The sequence below is a fragment of the Bos taurus genome, chromosome 4 (genome assembly GCF_002263795.3).
Source record: "Bos taurus isolate L1 Dominette 01449 registration number 42190680 breed Hereford chromosome 4, ARS-UCD2.0, whole genome shotgun sequence".
Taxonomy (NCBI): Eukaryota; Metazoa; Chordata; class Mammalia; order Artiodactyla; family Bovidae; genus Bos; species Bos taurus.
The window spans coordinates 104,699,182-104,723,487 of record NC_037331.1 but is presented as its reverse complement, the minus strand read 5'-3'; the positions used below and the strand labels follow the sequence as shown (position 1 = coordinate 104,723,487).

Below are 24,306 nucleotides of genomic sequence, written 5' to 3'. Positions count from 1 at the left end.
ATCAAGACCTAATGACTTAATTAGCACATAGACCTACTGCTGCTGCTAAGTTGCTTCAGTCGTGTCCGACTCTGTGCGACCCCATAGACGGCAGCCCACCAGGCTCCCCCGTCCCTGGGATTCTCCAGGCAAGAACACTGGAGTGGGTTGCCATTGCCTTCTCCAATGCATGAAAGTGAAAAGTGAAAGTGAAGTTGCTCAGTCGTGTCCAACTCTTCACAACCCCATGGACTGCAGCCTACCAGGCTCCTCCATCCATGGGATTTTCCAGGCAAGAGTACTGGAGTGGGTTGCCATTGCCTTCTCCAATGCATGAAAGTGAAAAGTGAAAGTGAAGTTGCTCAGTCGTGTCCAACTCTTCACAACCCCATGGACTTGAGCCTACCAGGCTCCTCTGTCCATGGGATTTTCCAGGCAAGAGTACTGGAGTGGAGTGCCATTAACATACATCTTATTGTTATGTTAATAGGATTAGTCGGGGTATCTTCCTGCCTTCACGTCATGTCAGTTGTTCTGTGACTTGGCAACCTTTAAAAATTTCTGTGGTTTGTTAGCTTTTGTCAATGTTCCCATACGTGGGAAAAAACTCTGCGGGCTCTCACTCAAGATGGTCCATTATGCAGGTCATCTGTGCAAACTGTGGAGAAGTCCTGTGTGACAAAATGGGAAGAGGTGGGGAAGGATCTGTCAGCCTCCACAGACATGGGTGAGAATTTATATTTTTATGTGGGTCTGCACTTCTAAATTCAAGTTTGGAAAAATGTGCATTAGTAACTGGAAATACACCTATGTAGGCACCTGGTGGGTCCTCGGTTGATGGACTGAATGCAGGACATGTTACCACTGCTATTCTGATAGCTGAGATAACAACGTACTTTGATGGAGTCCCAGAGTGTCTGTGGGCTAACAGGCCCAAATGGGCAAGGACCTGTCAGACTCAGTGTCCTAAGGTGATGAGTCCAACTCTCAGACCTGTGGACCTGCGACCAGCTGGGGAGGGTGGGGTACAGAACTTCCAACCCCCGCCGCCACCACCACCAACTCCCTGGGGTTCTCTGGGGAACTCAGAGATTCTAAATGTCTCTGCTAGAAAACACACCTCAAATAAAGGGTGAGTTCTTCCCTGGTGGCTCAGAAGGTAAAGAATCTGCCTGCAATGCAGGAGACCCAGGTTTGATCATTGGGTGGGCAAGATCCCCTGGAGAAGAGAATGGCAACCCACGCCAGTATTCTTGCCTGGAGAATCCCATGGACAGAGGAGCCTGGCAGGCTACAGTCCATGGGGTTGCAAAGAGTTGGACATGACTGAGCAACTCACACACACACACACACACACACACACACAGATATTACAGTACTGGGGATCACAGCCTCTTTCCATTCACCCAAACACAGTGGTGCTTTGGGTAAGCAATGAAACCTTCCTCTCACGCAAGGAGTGGGCTCCAGCCTGGGTTATCTTATTTCTTGGGAGCACTTCCTGACTGATTAGTGAGGATCCAAGAAAGGCAAACGTTCTAATGCGTGGTCACATCTTCTCAATTATTTCCTCCATGTCTTGGGGTTTGAGCCTAATTCCAATCAGACTTTAATACTAATTATAGTCACAGTTACCAATTAAGTGAAAAGAACTAGCCGAGCCCTTCCCTTGGGAGCAAGGCTCCACTGTGTGCCCAGAGCTGGCTGCGACACTGGCCAGGCAAGGAGGGACAGCAGAAATGCAGCTGCCAGATCTAAGGGACGTCAAGCCTGGGGAAGGCAGGTTAGCTTCGATGGGGCGGAAGGAGGGGAACATTCCTGTGGCTGCGGGCCCCACGGCGTGCCCGACAGCCGATCAGCAAACATCTGTTGAACTTCTCTGTTTGTACCAAGCATTATGCTAGATGTTAGAGGGATAAAAGGGAGAATAAGATAGGATCGCTGTTCTTGAGAATTTTTAATTAAATCTAAAATAAAAAGATGAAAAAAAATCTTATAATCTCGTTGGGGATAGGAGACAGACGTAAATGAAAAGCTGAGGATGAAGTGGAAATAGTGCCAGACGGGGGATTAAAGGGCCTGAGTTTAGCATCTGCTCAGAACAGTTGGTACCCTCATCGGTAAATCAGGGAGCTGGAGCAGATAGCTAGAAGGTCCCTCCTATATCGAGTTATCTTTAGGAAAAGAAGGACTAATACCCAGAAGTAAATGGTAAGAGACAACTATGCTGGGCCAGGAAAGGTTTCCCAGAGGAAGCAGGGTCTTGAAGAAGGAGCAGGGTGTCTGCAGGCAGTAAACAGAAGGGGGTCCTCACCTGGCCTAGAGAGCATCCTTCTTCAGTCCCAGCACCCCAGGGTCCTGGTCTCTAAGCCCGAGTTGAGAAGGCATGTCTGCACCCCATTCCCATCATGCCTCTGACTTCTGAAATGCTCATTGCTGTCCTCCCTGCCAGCCTTTCATCACTTCCCACAGAACCTCTGTAGCAGATCAGTGATGCCTCACCTTCTTCTTCCAGCCATATGTTAAAAAATTTAAAGCCCACCTCTTTACCCTGCCTGTATGGCCTCACCAGGGTGGATGCTTCCTACCTACTTGACCTCATCTCTCAGCTTGATCCCCCAGACTCCCAGTACGCCAGTCACACAAGAGAACATTCTGTGACTCAAACGGACGAAGCCTATCCTCACCCCAGGGCCTTTGCACTTGCTGTTCTCTCACTTAAATGGCCTTCTTCTTGAGATCTTCTGGGGTCTCAACTCCAGTTCCATCCTCTCAGAGAGACCCTCTCTGGCCCTCTCCTAAAGCAGTCCCTCCTCCAGGGATTTTCAAACCATGTGCCATGGTGGTGCCTCTGGAGCTGCCCCTGGGAAGCAAGAGGAGTAAAAGAGACTCCTAGCCCTCTCTCCTCCCTTTGGCCAGGACAAGCCCTGCTCTGATCTGTTTCCATGTGAAGTTTCAATTTGATCTAAACATTTTTGAAAAGCACTAGCCTTGTCCATTCACAAGGGGCCCGTAAGGTCTGTCATTTTAGGAGCTGTGCTTTGGACAGCAAAGTTCAATGTCCCTTCTATTAGTTTCAAGTCCATGCTTTTGGCAGAAATAGCTAATCAATCTCAACCCTCATTCCTGCTGGTCCTGGAAGGGGCCTCAGACTCCTACTCAGCCGTGCCCTCCATGCAGCCGACCCTAACTGGTCAGTTGCAGCTAGTCGGAAGAAGAAATGAAATCTAATTACCCTTTCGGCAGCAAGACTCTCACTCATTTGGACTCAGAGCCCAGTTAGATGAGAACACCACCACCCCAGATTTCCACAGCCTGGGAGTTGGTGCTAACAAGACTCGCTGACACAGATGGGTCCTCCAGACCCCTCTAGAGTCCCTCCTTGCAAACTCCACCTTCGAGCAGGAAGGCAGGACCAAGGGGTGTAACGGTGACCTCTGTAAACATAAATGCTTGCTCTTGATTCACACACAGTATCTGCTTCCCTGGATGACCAGCCCCACCTGGAGCATGGTCAGGAATCACACCAACGATATCACCTGGCAACCTATGGCCCGGCCCCAGTCACACTTGTCTGCCTGTCCCACCAGCACCTGGCTGGAAGGGGAGAGGGTGGGATCACTGCATTGCGCCTCCAGTCCCCCTAGCATCACCAGTCTGGACACAGCTAAGGCTTAGTGAGGGTGAGACAGAGAAAACAGCTTTCATGTCCAGACGGCCGACTCCTTGTTTCAACACCAAGTACAGCTTTCTCACCACCCCCTTCACTGTGCAGCCATCTCTAATTAATGGCTCTCTGGTCTCCAGATACCAGATTTCTAGCTTTCTCCCTACTTTTAGTTTCCTGGCTGTTTGACAACTTCTTCCTGCTAGGCTGTCTCTTCTCTGTGTTTCCAAGCTGTCCCTCGATCCAAGCTTGGTCCCCTCTCCCTCGAGGTCCCACTCTATTTCCTCCTTTGTCATCTCAGGCGTGGGGTTCCCCCAGTTCTCCTTGGACCTCGAATCCTTTCTGGCTGCTTCACCCACTCCTCTGACTTGAACCACCACCAGAACATGATTGAGTCATAGGATTATATGATAGTCTGTGGTATCACACATTATGCAATGTGTCCTAATCCCCAGTGGACATATTTATTCCAGGTACTTGCTTGGCTACACACAGATTCCCAGCACTTCCTCCATAATCTTTAAGTTTCTGACTTTTTTTCTTTCCAAGTCCTTCTTCCTTAGCAGGGTGATAAACCATCCCAGCTTGTCTGGGAGTTGTTGGGTAGAGGGTGTGTCCCTGGGAAGTGTGAGTTCTGGTCCTAAAATGAGAAAGACCTGGGCTAAGTGGGACACACTGGCCACCCTTCCTACAGGTTCCCTCCTGCCCCGCACCCTAGAACCCATTGGTGACACTTCACTGACTACAAAAATGAATCCTCGCTTGTAAGTTGCATGTGTGTGCCAAGTTGTTTCAGTCATGCCCAATTCTTTGGGACCCTATGGACTGTAGCCCACCAGGCTCCTCTGTCCATGGAATTCTCTAGGCAAGAATACTGGGGTGGATTGCCATGCCCTCCTCCAGGGGATCATCCTAACCCAGGGATTGAACATGTGTCTCTCAAGTCTCCTACATTGGCAAGCGGGTTCTTTACCACTAGCGCCACCTGGGACTCCTCACTTGTAAGGTACAGAAAACCTAATGTCTGAAGCACAGAAACTTGGATCTTTGGATGGGTTGCCATGTTAAGAAATGCCAGACTGGGAGATCATTGTTTTGAGGCAGTTAATTCTCTTGCAACTGTGAAATGTCACCAGGGAGCACTTATTCTGCAGCCCCCAAATGGTTTGAACCCAGTACCACCTGGAAGGCTGATTACTAGGGCATTTTTAAGCTGATATTCAGAGTTCTGGCATCAACCCCTGCTCAGGCCACTTCAGAGCAGTGGCTGCAGGTATGTGAGGCGGGTGGGATGCGGCCTCCTGTGCGACTGCTGCTTTAGCATCCACAGGAGGAGAGAGGAGAACACTCCCTTCAGGGATTGTCAGAGAAGCCTCAGCAGGAACCCCACAGCCAGGGACCCTGTGGAGAAATAGCATTGAAATTGCAGCCTCGGGCCAGGCGGCGGAAGTGCTCTTACTAATTCAAGAAGCCATCGCCTAGGAAACTGAGGGCCTGGCGAAGGTTCTCGCAGGAATGCAGGGTGGTCTCATACTGTGTGCACAGGCATTTTTCCCAAATAGCTATTCCTTCTGTGACCAAGTTGCACCCAAAACTTCACTGGAGTAGAATTTCTGCAGCTTTCCAGGGCCAGAAATCCATCTGGGTGACATTTTCTGCTCTTGGGAGTAAGGAGTGACGTGTATCCCTCACCCCCGCGGGGCGCCTTGTTGCTATGGCACTCAGAGCACCTCTGTCCTGACCCCAGTCTGTGCCGATGTGCCCTTGTGGGCGTATGTGTCAGGGAGGTCTGGGAGCAGCCCAAGTCCTCTCTAAGACCCTCCCCCTTCCGCCCCTCTCTGATCTGGAAATCCGTAAAGAAGCATATCAGCAAACAGAAGAAGGTTCCCTCCTCCTCTCACAGTGCTCTGCATCCCGGGAAGCTGATGTACACACACCCTTCCTCTGCTTAGATGAAATGCCTCAGCAGCATTTGGCTCTCGAGAGTGCTTTATAGCTTTGCTCAGACCTGCATGGAATATAAATCACTGCTGAATTATATACCATTGCGTCAGCATCAGCCAGCAGGCAGGTCACATGGGGCTTTACAGCCAAGGTGCCTTCGGGGTTCATTGGGATGAGGCAGGGGGTGGTGACAGGCTCCGAGGGAAAACACGCTACAGGGGATGGGGCCCTGAGTTAGGACAGAACCATCCATCCTTCTCCACACCCTGCAGTTGCTCTGGGCAGAGTCGCTGAGTGAATGCCACCACACCCCCGGGGCAAGCAGCATCTGGATCCCCGAGGCTGTGTCTGTACGCTGCAAGGCTGGTCTCCGTTGGGGCATGATGGTGCCACAGTCATGCCACATCCCCAACTCAAGGGACTAAAGGGACTGGCTGGTTCAGCTGGGTTGCCATTGGCTATAAAGAAAAACGTCCACATTCCTATAATATGACTTGGAGCTTCATCGCTTGGTTTTTCTGTATCTCCAGGGTGGCCACCAAATCTGGAAACACAGGAGTCATGGACTGAATTGTGCCCTCTTAAATTATTGAAGGCTTAATCCTGCAATATTTCAGAATGTGACTGTATTTGGAGACAGGGCTGTTGAAGAGCTAATTAAGTTAAAATGAGGCTCCTAGGGTGGGTGGTAAGCCAATGTGGGGCTTCCCAGGCAGCGCTAGTAGTAAAGAATCCTCCTGCCCGTGCAGGAGCTGCAGGAGACAGGGGTTTGATCTCTGGGTCGGGAAGCTGACCTAGAGAAGGAAATGGCAACCCACTCCAGTCTTCTCACCTGGGAAATCCCAGTCCATGGGGTCAAAAGAGTTGGACGCGACTGAGCGCCAGCACCAGGTGTAAGCCAGTGTGACTGGAGTCTTTGTAAGAAGAAATTAGAACATACCAAGAGACACGAGACAGCCACGTGCACAAAGCGAACACCACTGGAAGAGCGGCAAGAGGGAGGCCGTCCGCAGGGCTAGGAGGGAGGCCTCAGAGACCTTGATCTTGGACTTCCAGCTTCCAGAATTGTGTGAAAATGAATTTCTCTTGTTTAAGCTACCCAGTGTGTGGTTTTTTTGTTTTGGCAGCATGTGTGATCTGATACAACATGCCTGCTAAATCGTGTCAATCATGTCCGACCCTTTGCGACCCTGTGGACTCTAGCCCACCAGGCTCCTCTGTCTCTGATACAACAGGTGAATATATAATAATTGGCTTATTAACAGAACATCTACTATACACAATAAAATAAGGCTATGTTACCAGACTTGGGCTTCCCTTGTAGCTCAGTCGGTAAAGAATCTGCCTGCAGCACAGGAGACCCGGGTTCAATCCCTGGGTCGGGGAGATCCCCTGGAGAAGGAAATGGCAACCCACTCCAGTATCCTTGCCTGGAAAATCTCATGGACAGAGGAGCCTGGTGGGCTGTAGTCCATGGGGTCACAAAGAGTTGGGCATGAATGAGTGACTAACACTTACTTACTGACCAGGCTTGATGGCCACCTGGTAGCTGAAACAGGTGTCTAAACCCAGCCATGCAAAATGATAGCTGCTGGGCATCAGGTGGATTCTTCTCCATCTCATCTCCCTCATCTAGGCGTTGATATTTACTCCCACTCAATCCCATCAAAACACTTATTCTTCTGGGTGTATGTTAGATTTGATCACAAGTTCACTGGTGACCTCTACACCTAAGACAGAGCCTTTTCTTTCTTGGGAAGAGAGCGTCAGTGGGTTCAAATGTCAGGATGGGAACTAAGGTCAGAGCACCACTGTCCTGTCTCCTAGACTGGACTCAGCCATTTCCACGCTCTGACCAGTCTGCACAGAGTCCTAGCAGCTGTCCTGGCCCTTTTCCTTCATGGCCCAATCTAAGTCCCCAATCTCCCAAGAAGTCTTCTCTGAGTATGCCTGGCATGAGACAGTCCTCATTTGTTTCAAACTCCTTAAAACGAGAGGAGAGTGGAAAAAGTTGGCTTAAAGCTCAACATACAGAAAATGAAGATCATGGCATCTGGTCCCATCACTTCATAGGAAATAGATGGGGAAACAGTGGAAACAGTGTCAGACTTTATTTTTGGGGGCTCCAAAATCACTGCAGATGGTGACTGCAGCCATGAAATTAAAAGACGCTTACTCCTTGGAAGGAAAGTTATGACCAACCTAGATAGCATATTGAAAAGCAGAGATATTACTTTGCCAACAAAGGTCTGTCTAGTCAAGGCTATGGTTTTTCCAGTGGGCACGTATGGATGTGAGAGTTGGACTGTGAAGAAAGCTGAGTGCCGAAGAATTGATGCTTTTGAACTGTGGTGTTGGAGAAGACTCTTGAGAGTCCCTTGGACTGCAAGAAGATCCAACCAGTCCATTCTGAAGGAGATCAGCCCTGGGATTTCTTTGGAAGGAATGATGCTAAAGCTGAAACTCCAGTACTTTGGCCACCTCATGGGAAGAGTTGACTCATTGGAAAAGACTGATGCTGGGAGTGATTGGGGGCAGGAGGACAAGGGGACGACAGAGGATGAGATGGCTGGATGGCATCACCGACTCGATGGACGTGAGTTTGAGTGAACTCTGGTAGTTGGTGATGGATAGGGAGGCCTGGCGTGCTGCAATTCATGGGGTCGCAAAGAGTCGGACATGACTGAGCGACTGAACTGAACTGAAAACATTTTCAGTCTGGAATAGGCAATCCGAAAATTAGCTATAGGAACCTTCTCTTGTTCCCTGTTTTAGTTTCTGTTCAGCTACACTGTAACTTCCTCCAGAGCTGGCATGGCAGCATCTCCTTTTGTGTTATACACAGCCCTGTGCAGTGAATCCATATCACTGGAGGAAACAGCTATGGGACTTTTAAGTGAAAATATGGACTTGGAAAGAGAAGGGAATAAAAGAGATACCATGGCTGGCCCTCCCACTCTCCTTTCTCCTAAATCATTTTGTGGCTGGTGAAGTGTGTGTGTGTGTGTGTGTGTGTGCATGCCCACACATGTCCATGCCTACCTACCTTGTGTTTCAATGGGTACCTTGGATTTCAAGAAGCATTTTTGTTTCTATAGAAATTCAGCATCAGAATAATACAGTCTCTGCAGGATTATTTTGCAGAGCCATAATAATAAATGTGGAAAAGCTTAGAGAAGTTAAAATTGCTTTCTATAGGTAAGGTATAATATTAGAGAGGGAAAGCTTTAAGTGAGGGTGAAGAAAAATTGTTCTGGAGGACAAGAAAAATTGTGCTCACTGCTTTTCATCTCCATCACCTGCTCCATTCTCTCCCAGCCCCGTCGAAGGGCAAGTGCCAAACCAGGAAGCACTTATTCTCAGCAGAGACCAGACAAAGTGCTCACTTATGACCCTTAGTTCTGTGTGCTGTGTCGGAACTCAAACCGTGGGATCTGGAAGATCTCAGAATACAGTCTTGAGGCCTATCTTGGTAAGAGAACTTATCTTGGGGCTCAGAGCAGTTTCAGCATCTACCAGGGGTTACATCCTGACATTGGTGGGTTTGCAACGAAGCTTGTGCTCAACCAGGAGGGGTAAAAGGAAGCAGCCCTCAGAGAAGGGTTGCAAATCGCTAGGTGGCATGAGGTGGGAACCTTTATGAGTGCTATAGATGCTCTGGTTTCTCTGGAATGCAAAGGCAGCATTTATAGCTATCCCATTTACTAAATTATAAAATTCATTTATTAAACACCTATTGCCTAGGGGACTGAGAGAGCTATATTCTTACTGTTTTTAGTCTACACAGAACACTTTTCCTTCTTTCTTCTTCTTTTTTTTTTTTTTTAATGTATTTATTTATTTGGCTGGGCCAGGTCTTAGTTGCACCATGTGGGATCTAGTTCCCCGACCAGGGATTGAACCCAGGCCCTCTGCACCGGGAGCATAGGGTCTTAGCCACTGGACCACCAGGGAAGCGCCCCCTTCTTTCTTTTGTTAAAACATCATCACCATTCTTTCTGCCAAGGAAGCCGTTTTGTGATCACAATGATTAAATTCAGGCAGATGCACTTGACTCAAGCCAAGTCTCAGTTTTTGTATCTTCTGTACCTCTTGAAGTTGCTGTGAGGTTACATATATTTATGCAAATCACATATGAACAAATCCCATAAATTATATAATTCATATAGTAATTCAAAATTAAATAATCTGCTGAAGGTTCCAAGGTACAAGGAACAGAGCAAATACCTGATTTTGTTGCACAGCCTCAAACTATTTGATTGTGGAAACACTCGAGAACTATTCATCACAATGGCTTCCATTGGCCCCCTTAAAAAACAGCATCCTCCAGGAGAAGCAACCACTGGCCCACTTCAGTCTTGCCCACTGGCCTTGGATATTCCACACCTCAAGGAGTGAAAAGTTGGGAAGATCTGAGTCTGGTGGTCTGTGGTGAGCTGTGAGCTTTCCAAATAGGACAGGAAAGAGAGTTCTAGAGGGCAAATGAAGCAAGAGTACAGCATCGCCTTTTTCTCAATGCAAATCTTTGCAGCTTCCTATCCATCTGGGCCTTGGTTCAGAGCTGAGAGTCAGTGGATCCAGCTGGCTTCTTAACTAGACTGAGAGTGGCGTCCACAGCTGTGCAGAAAGGAACATTCTCAAGCTGTGAATAGTGAGCTTCCAAGCGGAAGGCCGCTTAGAACATGCCATCTTCCTGCTCCTGCATCTCTTTCCTCTTCTCTTTCTAAGCCAATGCCTTCTGGCGGACAATGGTCCACAGAGCAAACTTTGAGAACCTCTAGAGCAGATGGCAATCTTGCCCTGGGTTTCTTGCTGGGGACAATGCGTGAAGGCATACAAAACCTCCTGCAGGCCATCTCTGATACTATACTTCTCTGGTCACTCTACCAGTCATCTTCCTAAGTAGATACAAGAGAAAGCCTCGTCTCCACACCCGCCTCCCACCTCACCACCCCCCTCCCACCCACTGGGCCAGCATGAAGCCCAGTACAAACTGCTCTTTCATTATGTTTGAGTCACTGTCTTGGTCATCATGAGACTCTCCTGGCCCACCCAGAGGTCCCCCAGGGTCAGCCCACACCAGCTTCCTAGGAGGAGACCTGCTAGTGATCAGGATATAGCTTCATGGAAAGACAACTCCATCAAGAATCAGAAAACCTAGGTTCTGGTTCCATTCTTTCCCAAGAAGTGGATTAAATCACCTCATCTCTCTTGGCTATGATCTCCTTGAATACAGAATACAGGGGGTAGACCAGACCTGTAAGATTCTTCTGATTAAGTGATCCTGTGACTCTAGGTATTGGGACAAAAAGGTACCATTCTCTCTGTTCTAGGACTTGCTGTCACTTACTGTGTCAGACATGAGCCACCTGGAGAGAAGATGCTGGTTCTCACTTCCTGACATGCACAGAAGGGCTGGTGAATGAAACCATTAGATGTCATTATTCGCCATCAGTGTGCATATGAGGCTCAGCTCGAAATGGCCTTGATTCAAAACGTAGAAGGATAGGGACCCAGCTGTTTAAGTGTCTGGAAGAAATTGGCTCTCTGGCTTCTGCCCTATCTGATCCAAGCCAATGCCATGATCATTAGTAGAAGAAGAGAGAGGCTTGGAGTGGTAGCCAGAGGATAAGGAGAGCCTGCCACCTGGTTTGGTTTGTTTCCACATGCATGGCACATCTGTCGGCTTGGCTTGGCCCTCCCTTGAGATGAAAACCTGAACCCAAGTGACTTGGGCATGCTGTCACCCCATCACTGGGTCACTGAACACATATATAGCTTTATATAAATCAAACACTTATTTGTACTATTTATAATATGATGGGCTTCCCTGGTAGTTCAACTGGTAAAGAATCTACCTGCAATGCAGAAGACCCCAGTTCAATTCCTGGGTCGGGAAGATCCCCTGGAGAAGGGATCAGCTATCTATTCCAGTATTCTTGGGCTTCCCTGGTGGCTCAGCTGGTAAGGAATCTGCCTGCAATGTGGGAGACCTGGGTTTGGTTCCTGGATTGGGGAGATCCCCTGGAGAAGGGAACAGCTACCCACTCCAGTATTCGGGCCTGGAGAATTCCATACAGTCAATGTGGTTCACAAAGAGTTGGACACGGCTGAGCAACTTTCAATTTTCACTTTCACATAATATGATAGGCATTGTTCCAAAAGCTTTAGAAATGGTAGTTCTTTGAATCCTCAAAGCAAAACCTTATGAGGTTTAGAAAGGGAAAGTAAGACACAGAGAGCTTAAGTACATTGCCCCAGATGACACAGCTGCTACGTCCTGGAGCCAGGATTCAAACCCACGCTTCTGCCACTTGTTTCCTCTCGGTCCAGCTCCTTCGTGTGGTGGGTATTGTCTCACGTGGAGCTAGTATTGTGGGTATTGTCTCTGGAGCTGGACGGTAAGCAGTGTAAGCAGAGAAGCTCTTCTCTTCCCCAACAGGACCCTGTACATGGTGGTGTTTAAGTAAGATTTACCTACTAGAAGGTGAGATTGGGAGAAAAGGGCCTATCACTATCAAAATGGCCCTAAGGAGGTTCTGGGTGACCCTCAGACTCATGGCTTAGTTAATAAAAATCTCATGGCTGACTTCTCCAGATAATTAGGAAAACCAATCACAGTCCACATATAACTTCACTCTGGTCTATGTCGGGTCGAAGGGTGACTTCCTCTAGAGGGACGTGAGTTTTCCATGAGGATCAGGATGTTTTGGTTGAGAAAGGAAAGGAATCAAGATCTAGAACATCAACTCTCTTTCAGTAAGACTTTTGGTAGCTTCCCAGGAGGCCAGAAACCAAACCCAGTGGGCAGAGTAACCTGGTGGTCAGACGCCCCGGGGGAGCTCCGTTTGGACCCCCGCCCATCAGCAGGCTTCTCCCCACAGGGCTGCTGGCTTGTCAGTGGGCCTGTACCTAGCAACCCTTTAGTTCCCCTTGTTCTGGTCCTTATTCACCCCTCTTCATTTTCTGAGTTCAAACTTTGATGAGAAGAAAGACCCAGAAAGAAGGTAGAGAGGACAGAAGACATCAGCTTTTTTACTGTTAAGGCAAGTATGGCGACTGTGGCTTGGCTCCTGGCCACCAACAAGCTCAGGAATACTTCCCCCCGCTAGGCTGACATTTTAGGATAGTTTCCCTAGGGAATGTTTGGTTCTGCAGAGAGATACACTCACCCAGAAGTGACTCACACTGGTGGGCCAGAAAAAGAAAGAAAATGAGGCCTCCAGTGTGGCCTCCTGATGCTGGCCTGGGTGGTGGGCCTTGATTCTGGGAATGCTGGCCACTAAAGAGGCCAAGCAAAAGCAGACAACCCAGATGCTGTTGGGCCCAGGAGCTCAGCCTCCTCTGGCAACCTCACCACTCGGAAGTCAGTCACCTCTTCTCCTTCAGGAAGCAGGGCTTTAACAGGTAGAGTTGGGGGGGTTTCCCTGGTGGTCCAGTGGTTAAAACTCTGCACTCTCAATGCAGGGGGCCCAGGCTCGATCCCTGGTCAGGGAACTAGATCCCACATGTCAGAACTAAGAGTCTGCATGCTGCAACTAAAGATTTCAAGTGCCATAACTAAGACCCAGCATGGCCAAAAAAAAAAAAATATATGTATATATACATATATATATATATATATATATATTTTAAAGGTAGAATTGGTATACTTCTAAAGAGAGGAGAGAAGTTTCCTACTTTACTGGCCTAGATGGGAATGCTGAGATAAAGAGAGATTGCCATCCCACCACCCTTGGCTGTACTAACTCAAAGACCCTAGGAATCTGTGACGCAGAGGCTTCTGGGAAATGTGATTTCAGTTGAAAATGTTAAGAGCTAAATGGGAGAGGAATATTTTAATTTATTATTTAGAATAAATTGTAGCCCATGAGGGTGGTAGAATCTTTAAGGTATTCCTGGGTTTTGTTGGCGGGGGTTTGGGGGGGCGGCTGTAGTAGAAAGGACACAGCTACCAGATTCCTTCCTCCCCAGGGCCAAAATTATGGGTTCAAATAACATATCAAATTTACATTTAACTTGACACAAAGCTGCTTAAGCATTTTTTTTTTTAAACGATGAAAGGTTTTTTTTTTTTTTTTGGCTTCATTCACAACAGAGTTTAGTTACATAGAAATATATAAGAACGGAAATGTATTAATAACATGTGAAATCCTAAACCGGAATGAATAAATAAAGACCTGATGGACTGCTCCTGAAGAGTGGCCAACTCCAAGCCTAGGAGCAGTTTCATTTGATAAATGGACATGAAAAGCCCTTGAAGGGGCAAGTTCACTGAATTCCTCCTGCAGCTTCAATCCTGAGCCTCTCTGTGAGGCTGCCCTTGAGTCCCCAGGAGAGAAAGGCTCCCTTTCTCTGGGCACCCACAGTCCCCACTGATCACCCTGCTTGGGTGGCCCTTAAAGTCTTCTCTACCCATCTTCCTCCTGTCCTACCCAAAGGGACATCTACCTGCCCCTTGCAAGTGGGGGAGAGGAGGACCCCTTTGGCCTCCAGACACTAATGAAAGCTGGTGGGTGAGCCTGTGTCTGCATTCTGCTTCATTTCTTATGCCTCCTTCTTCATCCCAGGTGGCCTCGCCTGGTACCCTTTTCTTTTATCCCACATGTTCCAGGAACAGAGAAGAAAGAGGGGACATCGATCTGAAGACCTTAGATTAAGGCTCCACCATTTACTTAATTGCATGACTTTATATGGAACAACAGACTGGTTCCAAACAGGAAAAGGAGTACATCAAGGCTGTATATTGTCACCCTGCTTATTTAACTTCTATGCAGAGTACATCATGAGAAACGCTGGGCTGGAAGAAGCACAAGCCAGAATCAAGATTGCCGAGAGAAATATCAATAACCTCAGATATGCAGATGACGTCACCCTTGTGGCAGAAACTGAAGAGGAACTAAAAAGCCTGTTGATGAAAGTGAAAGAGGAGAGTGAAAAAGTTGGCTTAAAGCTCAACATTCAGAAAACGAAGATCATGGCATCTGGCCCCATCACTTCATGGGAAATAGATGGGGAAACAGTGGAAACAGTGTCAGACTTAATTTTTTCGGGCTCCAAAATCACTGCAGATGGTGACTGCAGCCATCTCCTTGGAAGGAAACTTATGACCAACCTAAATAGCATATTCAAAAGCAGAGACATTACTTTGCCAACAAAGGTCCATCTAGTCAAGGCTATGGTTTTTCCTGTGGTCATGTATGGATGTGAGAGTTGGACTGTGAAGAAAGCTGAACACCAAAGAATTGATGCTTTTGAACTGTGGTACTGGAGAAGACTCTTGCAAGACCCTTGGACTGCAAGGAGATCCAACCAGTCCATCTTAAAGGAGACCAGTCCTGGGTGTTCATTGGAAGGACTGATGCTGAGGCTGAAACTCCAATACTTTGGCCACCTCATGCGAAGAGTTGACTCATTGGAAAAGACTCTGATGCTGGGAGGGATTGGGGGCAGGAGGAGAAGGGGACCACAGAGGATGAGATGGCTGGATGGCATTGCCAACTCGATGGACATGAGTTTGAGTGAACTCCGGGAGTTGGTGATGAACAGGGAGGCCTGGCGTGCTGCAGTTCATGGGGTCACAAAGAGTTGGACACAACTGAGTGACTGAACTGAACTGACGACTGACTGAAACTTGTTTCTTGGATCTCTGGGTCAAGTTCATTATGTACAAAATCAGCGAAGTAATGCCAACCTTAAGGACTGCCAGAAAGATGAAAGGTAAATAATGTTTAGACAGCATCTGCCACTGACACAGCATTGATGCTCCAACAAGTGAGCTCTTCCCTTCCTCACTGCCTCTTCCACCTGTTCTCTTGGGGTGGTGCTGTGTGGGATGTTGAAGGTCAAATGGGAACTTCCCCTCCCTTTGAAGCTCTGTGAACTAAAAATTGTCACCTGACTCATAATGAACTGGTAGCTCAGACAGTAAAGAATCTGCCTGCAAAGCAGGAGAGTGTGGTTTGATCCCTGGGTTGGGAAGATCCCCTGGAGGAAGAAATGTCTAACCACTCCAGTATTCTTGCCTGGGGAATCCTAACGAAAAGAGGAGCCTGGCAGGCTACAGTCCATTGGGTTGCAAAGAGTCAGACACAACTGAGTGACTTTCACTTTCATTTTGGGTGACCAGCATCTTCCTTTCCCAAGAACGGTAGATAGGTAGATCAAAGAGGTCCTCATCCTCCTTACTGTTGAAATGACACAGAATTTTCTTGTTTTTAATATTTTGCATTGTAAAGTTGTCAGTCCTGAAAAGGGAAATGGCTCATTTATCAGACTAACTGGTCTAGGTGTCTGACTCTCCTCTAAGATCGTGGGCAACTCTCAGGCAGGCAGGAGTTTTATTTTTTATCCTCCAAAGTATCATATGTTTTATCCTTAAGTATTTAGCAGGTACTTAAGGGGTTGTTTATTTAATGAATTATGAACATTGGGCAGATCCCAATGGTTCACCAAAGTGGGGAATGGGCTCTCCTCTCTCACAACCACATCTTGGACATCCTTGATGCTCTGATGGCTCCTATAGATGGGGTGAGGGTATTTTCCCCAAATCAAGACACATGGTATGAGACATGATCTGGTAAGAGCAAAGCGTATTTGAAATCAGGAGACTTCCAGAGCATCAGGGAGAGAAACGCGCTACATAGGCACTCATTCTCTAATTATTTTTCTGTTTGTTTAGTTGCTCTCTTGTGTCTGACTCTTTTGTGATCCCATGGACTGTAGCCTGCCAGGCTCCTCTGTCCATGGGATTTCCCAGGCAAGGATACTGGAGTGGGTTGCCATGTTCTTCTCCAGGGGATCTTTCTGAGCCAGGGACTGAACCCACACCTCCTATGTCTCGTGTATTGCAGGTGGCTCCTTTACCCTGAGCCACCAAGTATTTTATACCTGGAGACAAAAAGTGAGTCATTCCCCATCTGTCCCCAAAGCCCTAGTTCTGTTGGATGAAGAAGCAGGTCCAGTAGAGCAGAGTTGACTGATACCTCTGGGTCTGTCTTCACAAAACTTCTCCAGTATCATGCTTTCAGATCTCCCAAGAATCACTCTCCCACCAGCACCTCCTAGACCTTCAAGGCCATCGCCAGCCTACTGTGGGACAATGTATACCGCAACTGGTTTGGGCTTGCTAAGCTCCTCCCCACCTCTACCCACTGGGGTCATCATTCACAGTGAGGTGAAGGATGGTGGAGGGGGTGCAGCCCTGAGCCCAAGGTGTGCCTGACTCTGCACCGTAGGGGCTGCCTGGCCCTGCCCCCAGCTCTCTGCCCTGGGCTGCTTCTCCAGAACACTGCTCTGGTCCCCAGAGGGACCTGGGGTTCTACTGTGCACACACCCCAGCTCACCTGTTGGTGATGTCCTCTCAGCCTACCTCAGGGTGCCCCTGTGTCTGGTCTGGGACGTTTTCCCTGTGTCTGGTACCCTGAGCAATCCTGCACATGTGTATGTGCATGCTAATTTGCCTCAGTCATGTCCCACTCTTTGTGACCCTATGGACTGTAGCCCGGCAGGCTCCTCTGTCCATGGGATTCTCCAGGCAAAAATACTGGAGTGGGTTGCCATTCCTTCCTCCAGGAGATCTTCCTGACCCAGGGATCAAACCCACTCTACTCTCTATCGAAAGTATAGAAAATAAACTTCCTTAAAATAAGACCTATGTTTACTCAATTTTTAAAGCACTGTGTATGCTCACAGAAATATTTTTTGAACTGAGTTAGAATTTGTTGTGGAAATATGTCAAATATGGCTTAATATATCTGATTACATTATGATTCTTGGTGTGGTGTGCATGCACGCTCAGTTATGTCCAACTCTTTGCGACCCTAGGGACTGTATAGCCCACCAGGCTCCTCTGTCCATGGGCTTCTTCAGGCAAGTATATTGGAGTGGGTTGCCATAACTTCCTCCAGGGGATCTTCCTGACCCAGGAAGATCGAACCCATGTCTCTTATGCCTCCTGCATTGGCAGGCAGGTTCTTTACCACTAGCACCCCCTGGGAAGCCCTCCAGCCCTGTACACACTGTGCATCATAGACATCCAGGCAGTAGGGGCGACAGGAGCCTCTCGAGGGTGGACTCCCTCCCCGCTTCCCTGGGTGTGGCTATTTCTGATGCCGCCTTTCCAGGTCCTCATTCTCTTCTGTGCACCCAGGACTGGAGAGAAGCCATTCATCCCTTCCACCAGGGCCTCCCTCATCACTGTTTCCGGGGAGCAGCTTTTAAGGCTGACAGGAGGGGTCTGTGCATTTACTCCAGGAATGAGCATTTTTCTTTGATTGATGACTGATTTCAAGAGGCAGGAGCTTGGCAGCCAAGTTCCCTTTCTCAGAAGCTTGCACACCTCTGTAAGAACATCCTCGAAGAACCACAGGGAGGGAGGCTTTTGAGGCTGCTTTAGAAATTACCTCAGTTTCCATGGCAATCAAGCTCTGTGGCGTTGCCACCACCTTCTGGGTCTTTCTGTTCCCACTGGAAAGACTATTGGAGAAATCTCTTATTTCTCGACAAGGATTCCAGGAGAGAGATGGTTTTCCAGCTTACCTGCACCACCCCTCCCCCCGCATTCTTCTTGGCTGCCCTTCCCAACCCATTCTTGCTGATGGCCCATTGTCTGGAAGCAAGAGACCCCAATTTGGGGCAGTCCTGTTAGCATTTCTAACCCATGAAAGACAGGCTGTCAGGGTCCCAGCCTGAGTCTGGACTGTATCTGTGCACGTCTGTGTTGATGGAGGCATGACAGCCAGGTAGGCACCAGGGTTGTGGAGAAATCACTCATCCTGAGTAGGACCCAAAACCGTCCACCCACACTCAGCCTAGACACTGCACCAAAACCACGCTTTACCATCTGTAGTAACCTAACCCTGCCATTCCCTTCCTTAGACCTTGACACTTGTGGGTCTGCCCTGCCCATGCAAGGGGTTGGACTGCATTACAGGACCTTCCTAAGAGATCCATCAGTTCTTCCTTGATGGCTCAGCAGGTAAAGAATCTGCCTGCAACGCAGGAGACCCTCAAGAGACATGGGTTTGATCCCTGGGTAGGGAAGATCCCCTGGAGGAGGGAGGGCATGGCAACCCACTCCAGTATTCATGCCTGGAGAACCCCATGGACAGAGGAGCCTAGTGGGCTACAGTACATGGGGTTGCAAAGAATCAGACACAACTGAAGCAACTTAGCATGCACACATGGGAGATCCATCAACTCTTCCATTTAAAGCATCAACAGACAGCATGAGTGCTAAGGCTTTTTCAATCCTGCTGTTTTCATCGATCTGGGATGTTATCAATATTCTCACCCAATCTTAAAGACCTGCATAGAAATATAAAGGTCTTACACCAAGGTTCCAAGTCTCAATAAATTCTGACCTTACCTCCCTGGTCTGAGACCCTGTCAGTTTTGGAAGACACTCCTCTCCCTGTTGGCAGTAGGCAATACACTCCGCCGTGTCTTATTAGCAGCTTATGTCGGCAATGTTTGGAGAGGGAGCTTTTGATGTGACAGAAGGGGGAACACTTGTTCTGCATGATTATCCATTCATCAAAGGGCAAGGGGTGATTTCCAGCCCAGCAGACTCAGCCTCAGTTAGGGAGGAGGGCAGCTGCATGCAGAACAGGGAGAAGACCTGAGTTTTCAAGTTCTCTGGGAGCCTCTGTAGCAAAAGGCTGTGGTGTTCTGGGATCAGGGCGTCTGGGTGTGGGGTGATACTGGAGGCGGAGATGGCTCATGGGCCTGCGACATGAGTAGCTGTGTGCTGGCTTTAATATTCTGCTGTTGCCATCTTGAAATTCTTAATAATGTTTGAATAAGGGGACCACAAAGAAGGCTGAGCACTGAAGAATTGATGCTTTTGAACTGTGGTGTTGGAGAAGACTCTTGAGAGTCCCTTGGACTGCAAGGAGATCCAACCAGTCCATCCTAAAGGAAATCAGTCCTGAATATTCATTGGAAGGACTGATGCTGAAGCTGAAACTCCAACACTGGCCACATGATGTGAAGAACTGACTCACTGGAAAAGACCCTGATGCTGGGAAAGATTGAAGGCAGGAGGAGAAGGGGATGACAGATTATGAGATGTTTGGATGGATCACCGACTCGATGCACATGAGTTTAAGCAAGCTCCAAGAGATGGTGAAGGACAGGGAAGGCTGATGTGCTGCAGTCCATGGGGTCACACAGAGTCAGACACAACTGAACGACTGAACAACAAAGGGGTCCAAGTTTTCATTTTACCTTGGTCCTCACAAATTATGGAGCTGGTCCCAGTTGGAAGGGATAGATGTTACCAGGTGTGTGGCAATGCAGCACCTTCTGGGGGTGCATGACAGTCCTCCTACCCTAACCTGGCTACCCCAGGCACAGACATCACGCCCTCACTCACTGGAACTGGGCATGGCTGGCTGAAGAAACCCCAGCTGCAGGGACTCCCAAAGGAAGCCAGACCACTGATAAATGTCACACAATATCCAATGATAGCCCAGGGGAGAAGCCCAGAGAAATCTATGAAATAGACAGAGGGTAAGGCAGAATCGGAGAAGGCAATGGCACCCCACTCCAGAACTCTTGCCTGGAAAATCCCATGGACGGAGGAGCCTGGTAGGCTTCAGTCCATGGGGTCGCTAAGAGTCGGACACAACTGAGAGACTTCACTTTGACTTTTCACTTTCATGCATTGGAGAAGGAAATGGCAACCCACTCCAGTGTTCTTGCCTAGAGAATCCCAGGGACGGGGGAGCCTGGTGGGCTGCCATCTATGGGGTCGAGCAGAGTCGGACACAACTGAAGTGACTTAGCAGCAGCAGCAGCAAGGCAGAATCAATCAAGCCCAGACCATGGCCTACAAGGCCCTACACCATCCATCCAGCTTTGGGCGTATCTCCATCTCACTCTGCTCCTGGCACAATCCTCTCCTCTTGCTCAGCTTTTTCAGACCCAAGAAGCTCATCCCCATCCCAGGATGTCCTCTACACCTGCTGTTTGTTCTTACAGGGACTAATCTTTCCTGAGTCTTCCCATGGCTCAGCATCCTCCCTTCATTCACATCTCTGTCCACCATAACCACCCTGAGGGGCCTCCATCCCCACTCAATGGCCCTTCACCTACAATGATGGCCCCCCAGGACTCTCCATCTCCCTCCCAGCTTAATTTTTCTCCATTGTTCTCACCCCCTGATATCAGATCATGTGTTTACTTTATGGGACTTGCTTCTTGTCTGTTTCTCTAGCTAGAATGAAAGCTTCATGAGGACTTGATCCTATTTCCTAGCACAGCCCAAGGGCTTAATCAGTGTCTGGCACATAGTACAGGCAATCAGTATTGAATGAATGCATGAGTAGGGTGGTGATTAGCCAGAGAAATAATATCTGTTCAACAAGTTCATCTTCACCACCCTGTGGTGTGTGTGTCTTTGCGTGCTGTTGGTGGTGGTGGTGACATGGGGCTGCTTAAAGCAAAGCGCCCCTGAAGGTAGTCATTTTTCAAAAAAGGAGCATCTCAGTTGTAACAATAATAAGGTCTAGAAATTACTGCGGAGAAGGCAATGGCACCCCACTCCAGTACTCTTGCCTGGAAAATCCCATGGACGGAGAAGCCTGGTAGGCTACAGTCCATGGGGTTGCTGAGTCAGACACGACTGAGTGACTTCACTTTCACTTTTCACTTTCATGCATTGGAGAAGGCAAATGGCAACCCACTCCAGTGTTCTTGCCTGGAGAATCCCAGGGACGGAGGAGCCTGGTGGGCTGCCGTCTATGGGGTCCCACAGAGTCGGACACGACTGAAGTGACTTAGCAGCAGAAATTATTGAGAACAATGGAACCTTTTTACACAAGTTAACTCTACAGTATTCACAACCATGCCTCAATTGGGTACTATTATTAGCCTTGTGTTACAGGTGAGAAAATCGAAGCAAGGCATGAATTAGCATCTGCCCTGGATAACGTGTAGTGGTGTGGCTGTGTTGAATGCTTGATGGGCAGGTGAAAGGCCATTCTGGCAAGGCCTCCACTGACCAGATTAGGGTTTATAGAGCCAGGGCTGCTTACCATTCTCCTCCAAAGTGCAAATCTGCAATGCAGGAGGTCCCACTGGGTGGTAAGGGCGCACGTGCTTTGGGGTCTATTTCAACTCTTAAGGCAAAAATGAAGCCCCAGCCACACTGTCCTGGCCACTGGTTCTACATCAGGCAAGCATGCATGTTATTTCCTAATCTTCCTGACAAGGTGCTCCTCCTTCCCCCAAATGTCTTTGTTTTGAATTTAATTATCAAATGCTAAAACATATTCAAATATGCACCTTCCAAAGGGAGCTATATCCCAGGATATGAAGTAGTCTGTGAATCTCTGCTGAGGACTGTGAGAGAAAGGCTGTAAGACAAAATGTCAAGAGAAGAGTTGTGACGTTGTAGTGACATCTCACCTGAAGTTATAGAGGCCGTTTAGCAAGGTAGGTAGATGGGCTTTGTGCCCTTGTTGGTCATGACAGATTATAGACTCTCTTCTGCCTATTAGAAGGGAATTCACCTGGGGTACGTGTGTAATATTCACTACCACTTTAGTATCATTTACACAGAAGAGCAACAGCTATCATTTGCTGAGGGTTTCTTATAAGCTTGCATCGTGTTAAGTCATTGGCTTATTGATTGTATCCTCTTTCCCCAGAATAGTATCTAACTTAGGTGGTCATGCTTCTCTTAACCATGTCTCATGAATGTTGAGACACAGTTCCTATTGAACTTAGAGAAACTCAGTCCTAGCCACATTTCCGAGCAGTGCTGGCGCTTGGGAGGACAGTAGGGAGAGGCTGATGGGGAAGCTTGGATGTTGTCCTACTTCACAGCATCCCTAAAACCACTCCACTTACTGCCTGGAAGACACATTAACCCTGTCAAGACACCCATACCTTGGGCTCTGCATTTTAGGAGTGTGTGTGTGCTTGGTCACTCAGTCATGTCTGACTGTTTGTGACCTGCATGGACTGTGGCCTGCCAGGCTCCTCTGTCCATGGAGATTCTCCAGGCCAAGAATACTGGAGTGGGTTGCCATGCCCTCCTCCAGGGGATCTCCCTAACCCAGGGATTGAACCTGAGTCTCCCACATTGCAGGTGGATTCTTTACCATCTGAGTCACCAGGGGAGCCCAAGAATGCTGGAGTGAGAAGCCTATTCCTTTTCCAGGGGATCTTCCCAACCCAGGAATTGAATCGGGGTCTCCCGCATTGCAGGCAGATTCTTTACCAGCTGAGCTACCAGGGAAGTTTTCAGGATTGCTGGACCTTCTTTATCAAGGTCTTTTTCTACCAGAAGAGGGGTATCTGGGGGTTTACCGCACAACTGCTCTCTGCTGGGCTTGGTGGAAGAGTGTCATTGAGCATCACTGGGTTGCAGATGACTGCAGTCACTCAAAGTGGATAGCTTGAGCTTCTTTGGGAGCATCCTCTTTGCTCTCCTGACTGACCGGGGAGTTAGACAAGGTTTTGCTGATCACACAGGTGAGAGGAAAAGGAGCTTTAAAGATTTCCTCTTCCCATGAGAACTTGTGCCCTCAATTCTGGCCACCGTCTCCTCCACACACCCCTTTGTGCTTTGAGAAGGGAGGATATTCTGCAATTCTGAGAGTTGCATCTGCTTAGAAGTACAGAATTGGAGTGATGCCACTGTGGGCAGTCATGTACAGCGCAGGGGTTCATGGGGATCTCCCACACAGGGAGCTGGAAGCAGAGAGAGCGGGATGGGCTGCAAGAAGCCAGGCTGGCATCCCCGACTGGGCCCTGCTTCCATTTCTGCCACCAGACACCCATGCCTCAGCCTTTTCATTCTAGGCTTGTAAGTTTTCATAACTGCTGGACCTTTATCAAGGTCCTTGTGACCTAGGACAGCTGATGTAACTCCTCTTATCTGGAAATACAAGAAGGTCGAACTGGATGGTCTCTAAGGCCCCCTTCCATTTCTAACTTTATAGGAGTCCAAATTAAAGACAGAAAGTTCTTTCTGAGGTCATGTATAATTCATACCCTCCATCCAAAAGGAATTTGAGACAGACTCCAGGACTGTTCAAATAAAGATAAAGGGAGAATAAGAAACCCCATGGAAGAGGAGAAGGTCAGACCAGGAACAGAAGATAAGACAGGCTAATTTCTTGAAGGACTGCTAGCTCTAATCAAGAAAAAACAAAACACTTTTTCTGTTGTACATAATGCCCTCTTTTGATACATGCATTCAACAGATATTGGAGGCTGCAGACACTTTTCAGACCCAGGCGGTACCTTGGAGAACAAGGCAGATAAGCTTTTGGGGCTCATGGAGCTGATGTCTATGTTGGTGGGTGGGGGGTGAGTTGGAGAATGTTAAAAAAACACTGCAGACACCCAGTATCCAGGTCTTGATTTACCATCCTCCAACAGAAGGAACCAGGCTCCTTGGAGAAATGGACAGTTCTAAGATGAGGGCAGGAAATAACACTAGATGAGCCTGGAGCACCTCAAAGTGCTCAAAACTAAGGAAGTGCTCAAAAAAGGCAAAATCAAAAGGCTACACTGATGAGTATACCAAAGGGCACGGGGCCAACGGAAAGAGCTCCCTGTGGCCCAAACTGGGACAGCTGGACAACAAGGTAAACAGAGTACTGAATTATGATTCAAATTATAAAATCAACATTCATGAGTCCACACTGAAATGAATAGATAATTTAAAGAATCTGCCTGCAAAGAAGGAGACCCAGGTT

General features: G+C 48.2%; 1 protein-coding gene and 1 non-coding gene across 3 annotated transcripts in view; one reads left to right on the top strand and one right to left on the bottom strand.

Moving 5' to 3' along the window:
* TMEM178B (transmembrane protein 178B) overlaps positions 1 to 24,306 on the bottom strand; it is a 423,271-nt gene that overhangs the window by 13,585 nt on the left and 385,380 nt on the right. The window lies entirely within an intron of this gene.
* Positions 13,015 to 13,087, top strand: TRNAE-CUC (transfer RNA glutamic acid (anticodon CUC)). The gene has a single exon. It is a non-coding gene; the product is annotated as a tRNA-Glu (tRNA).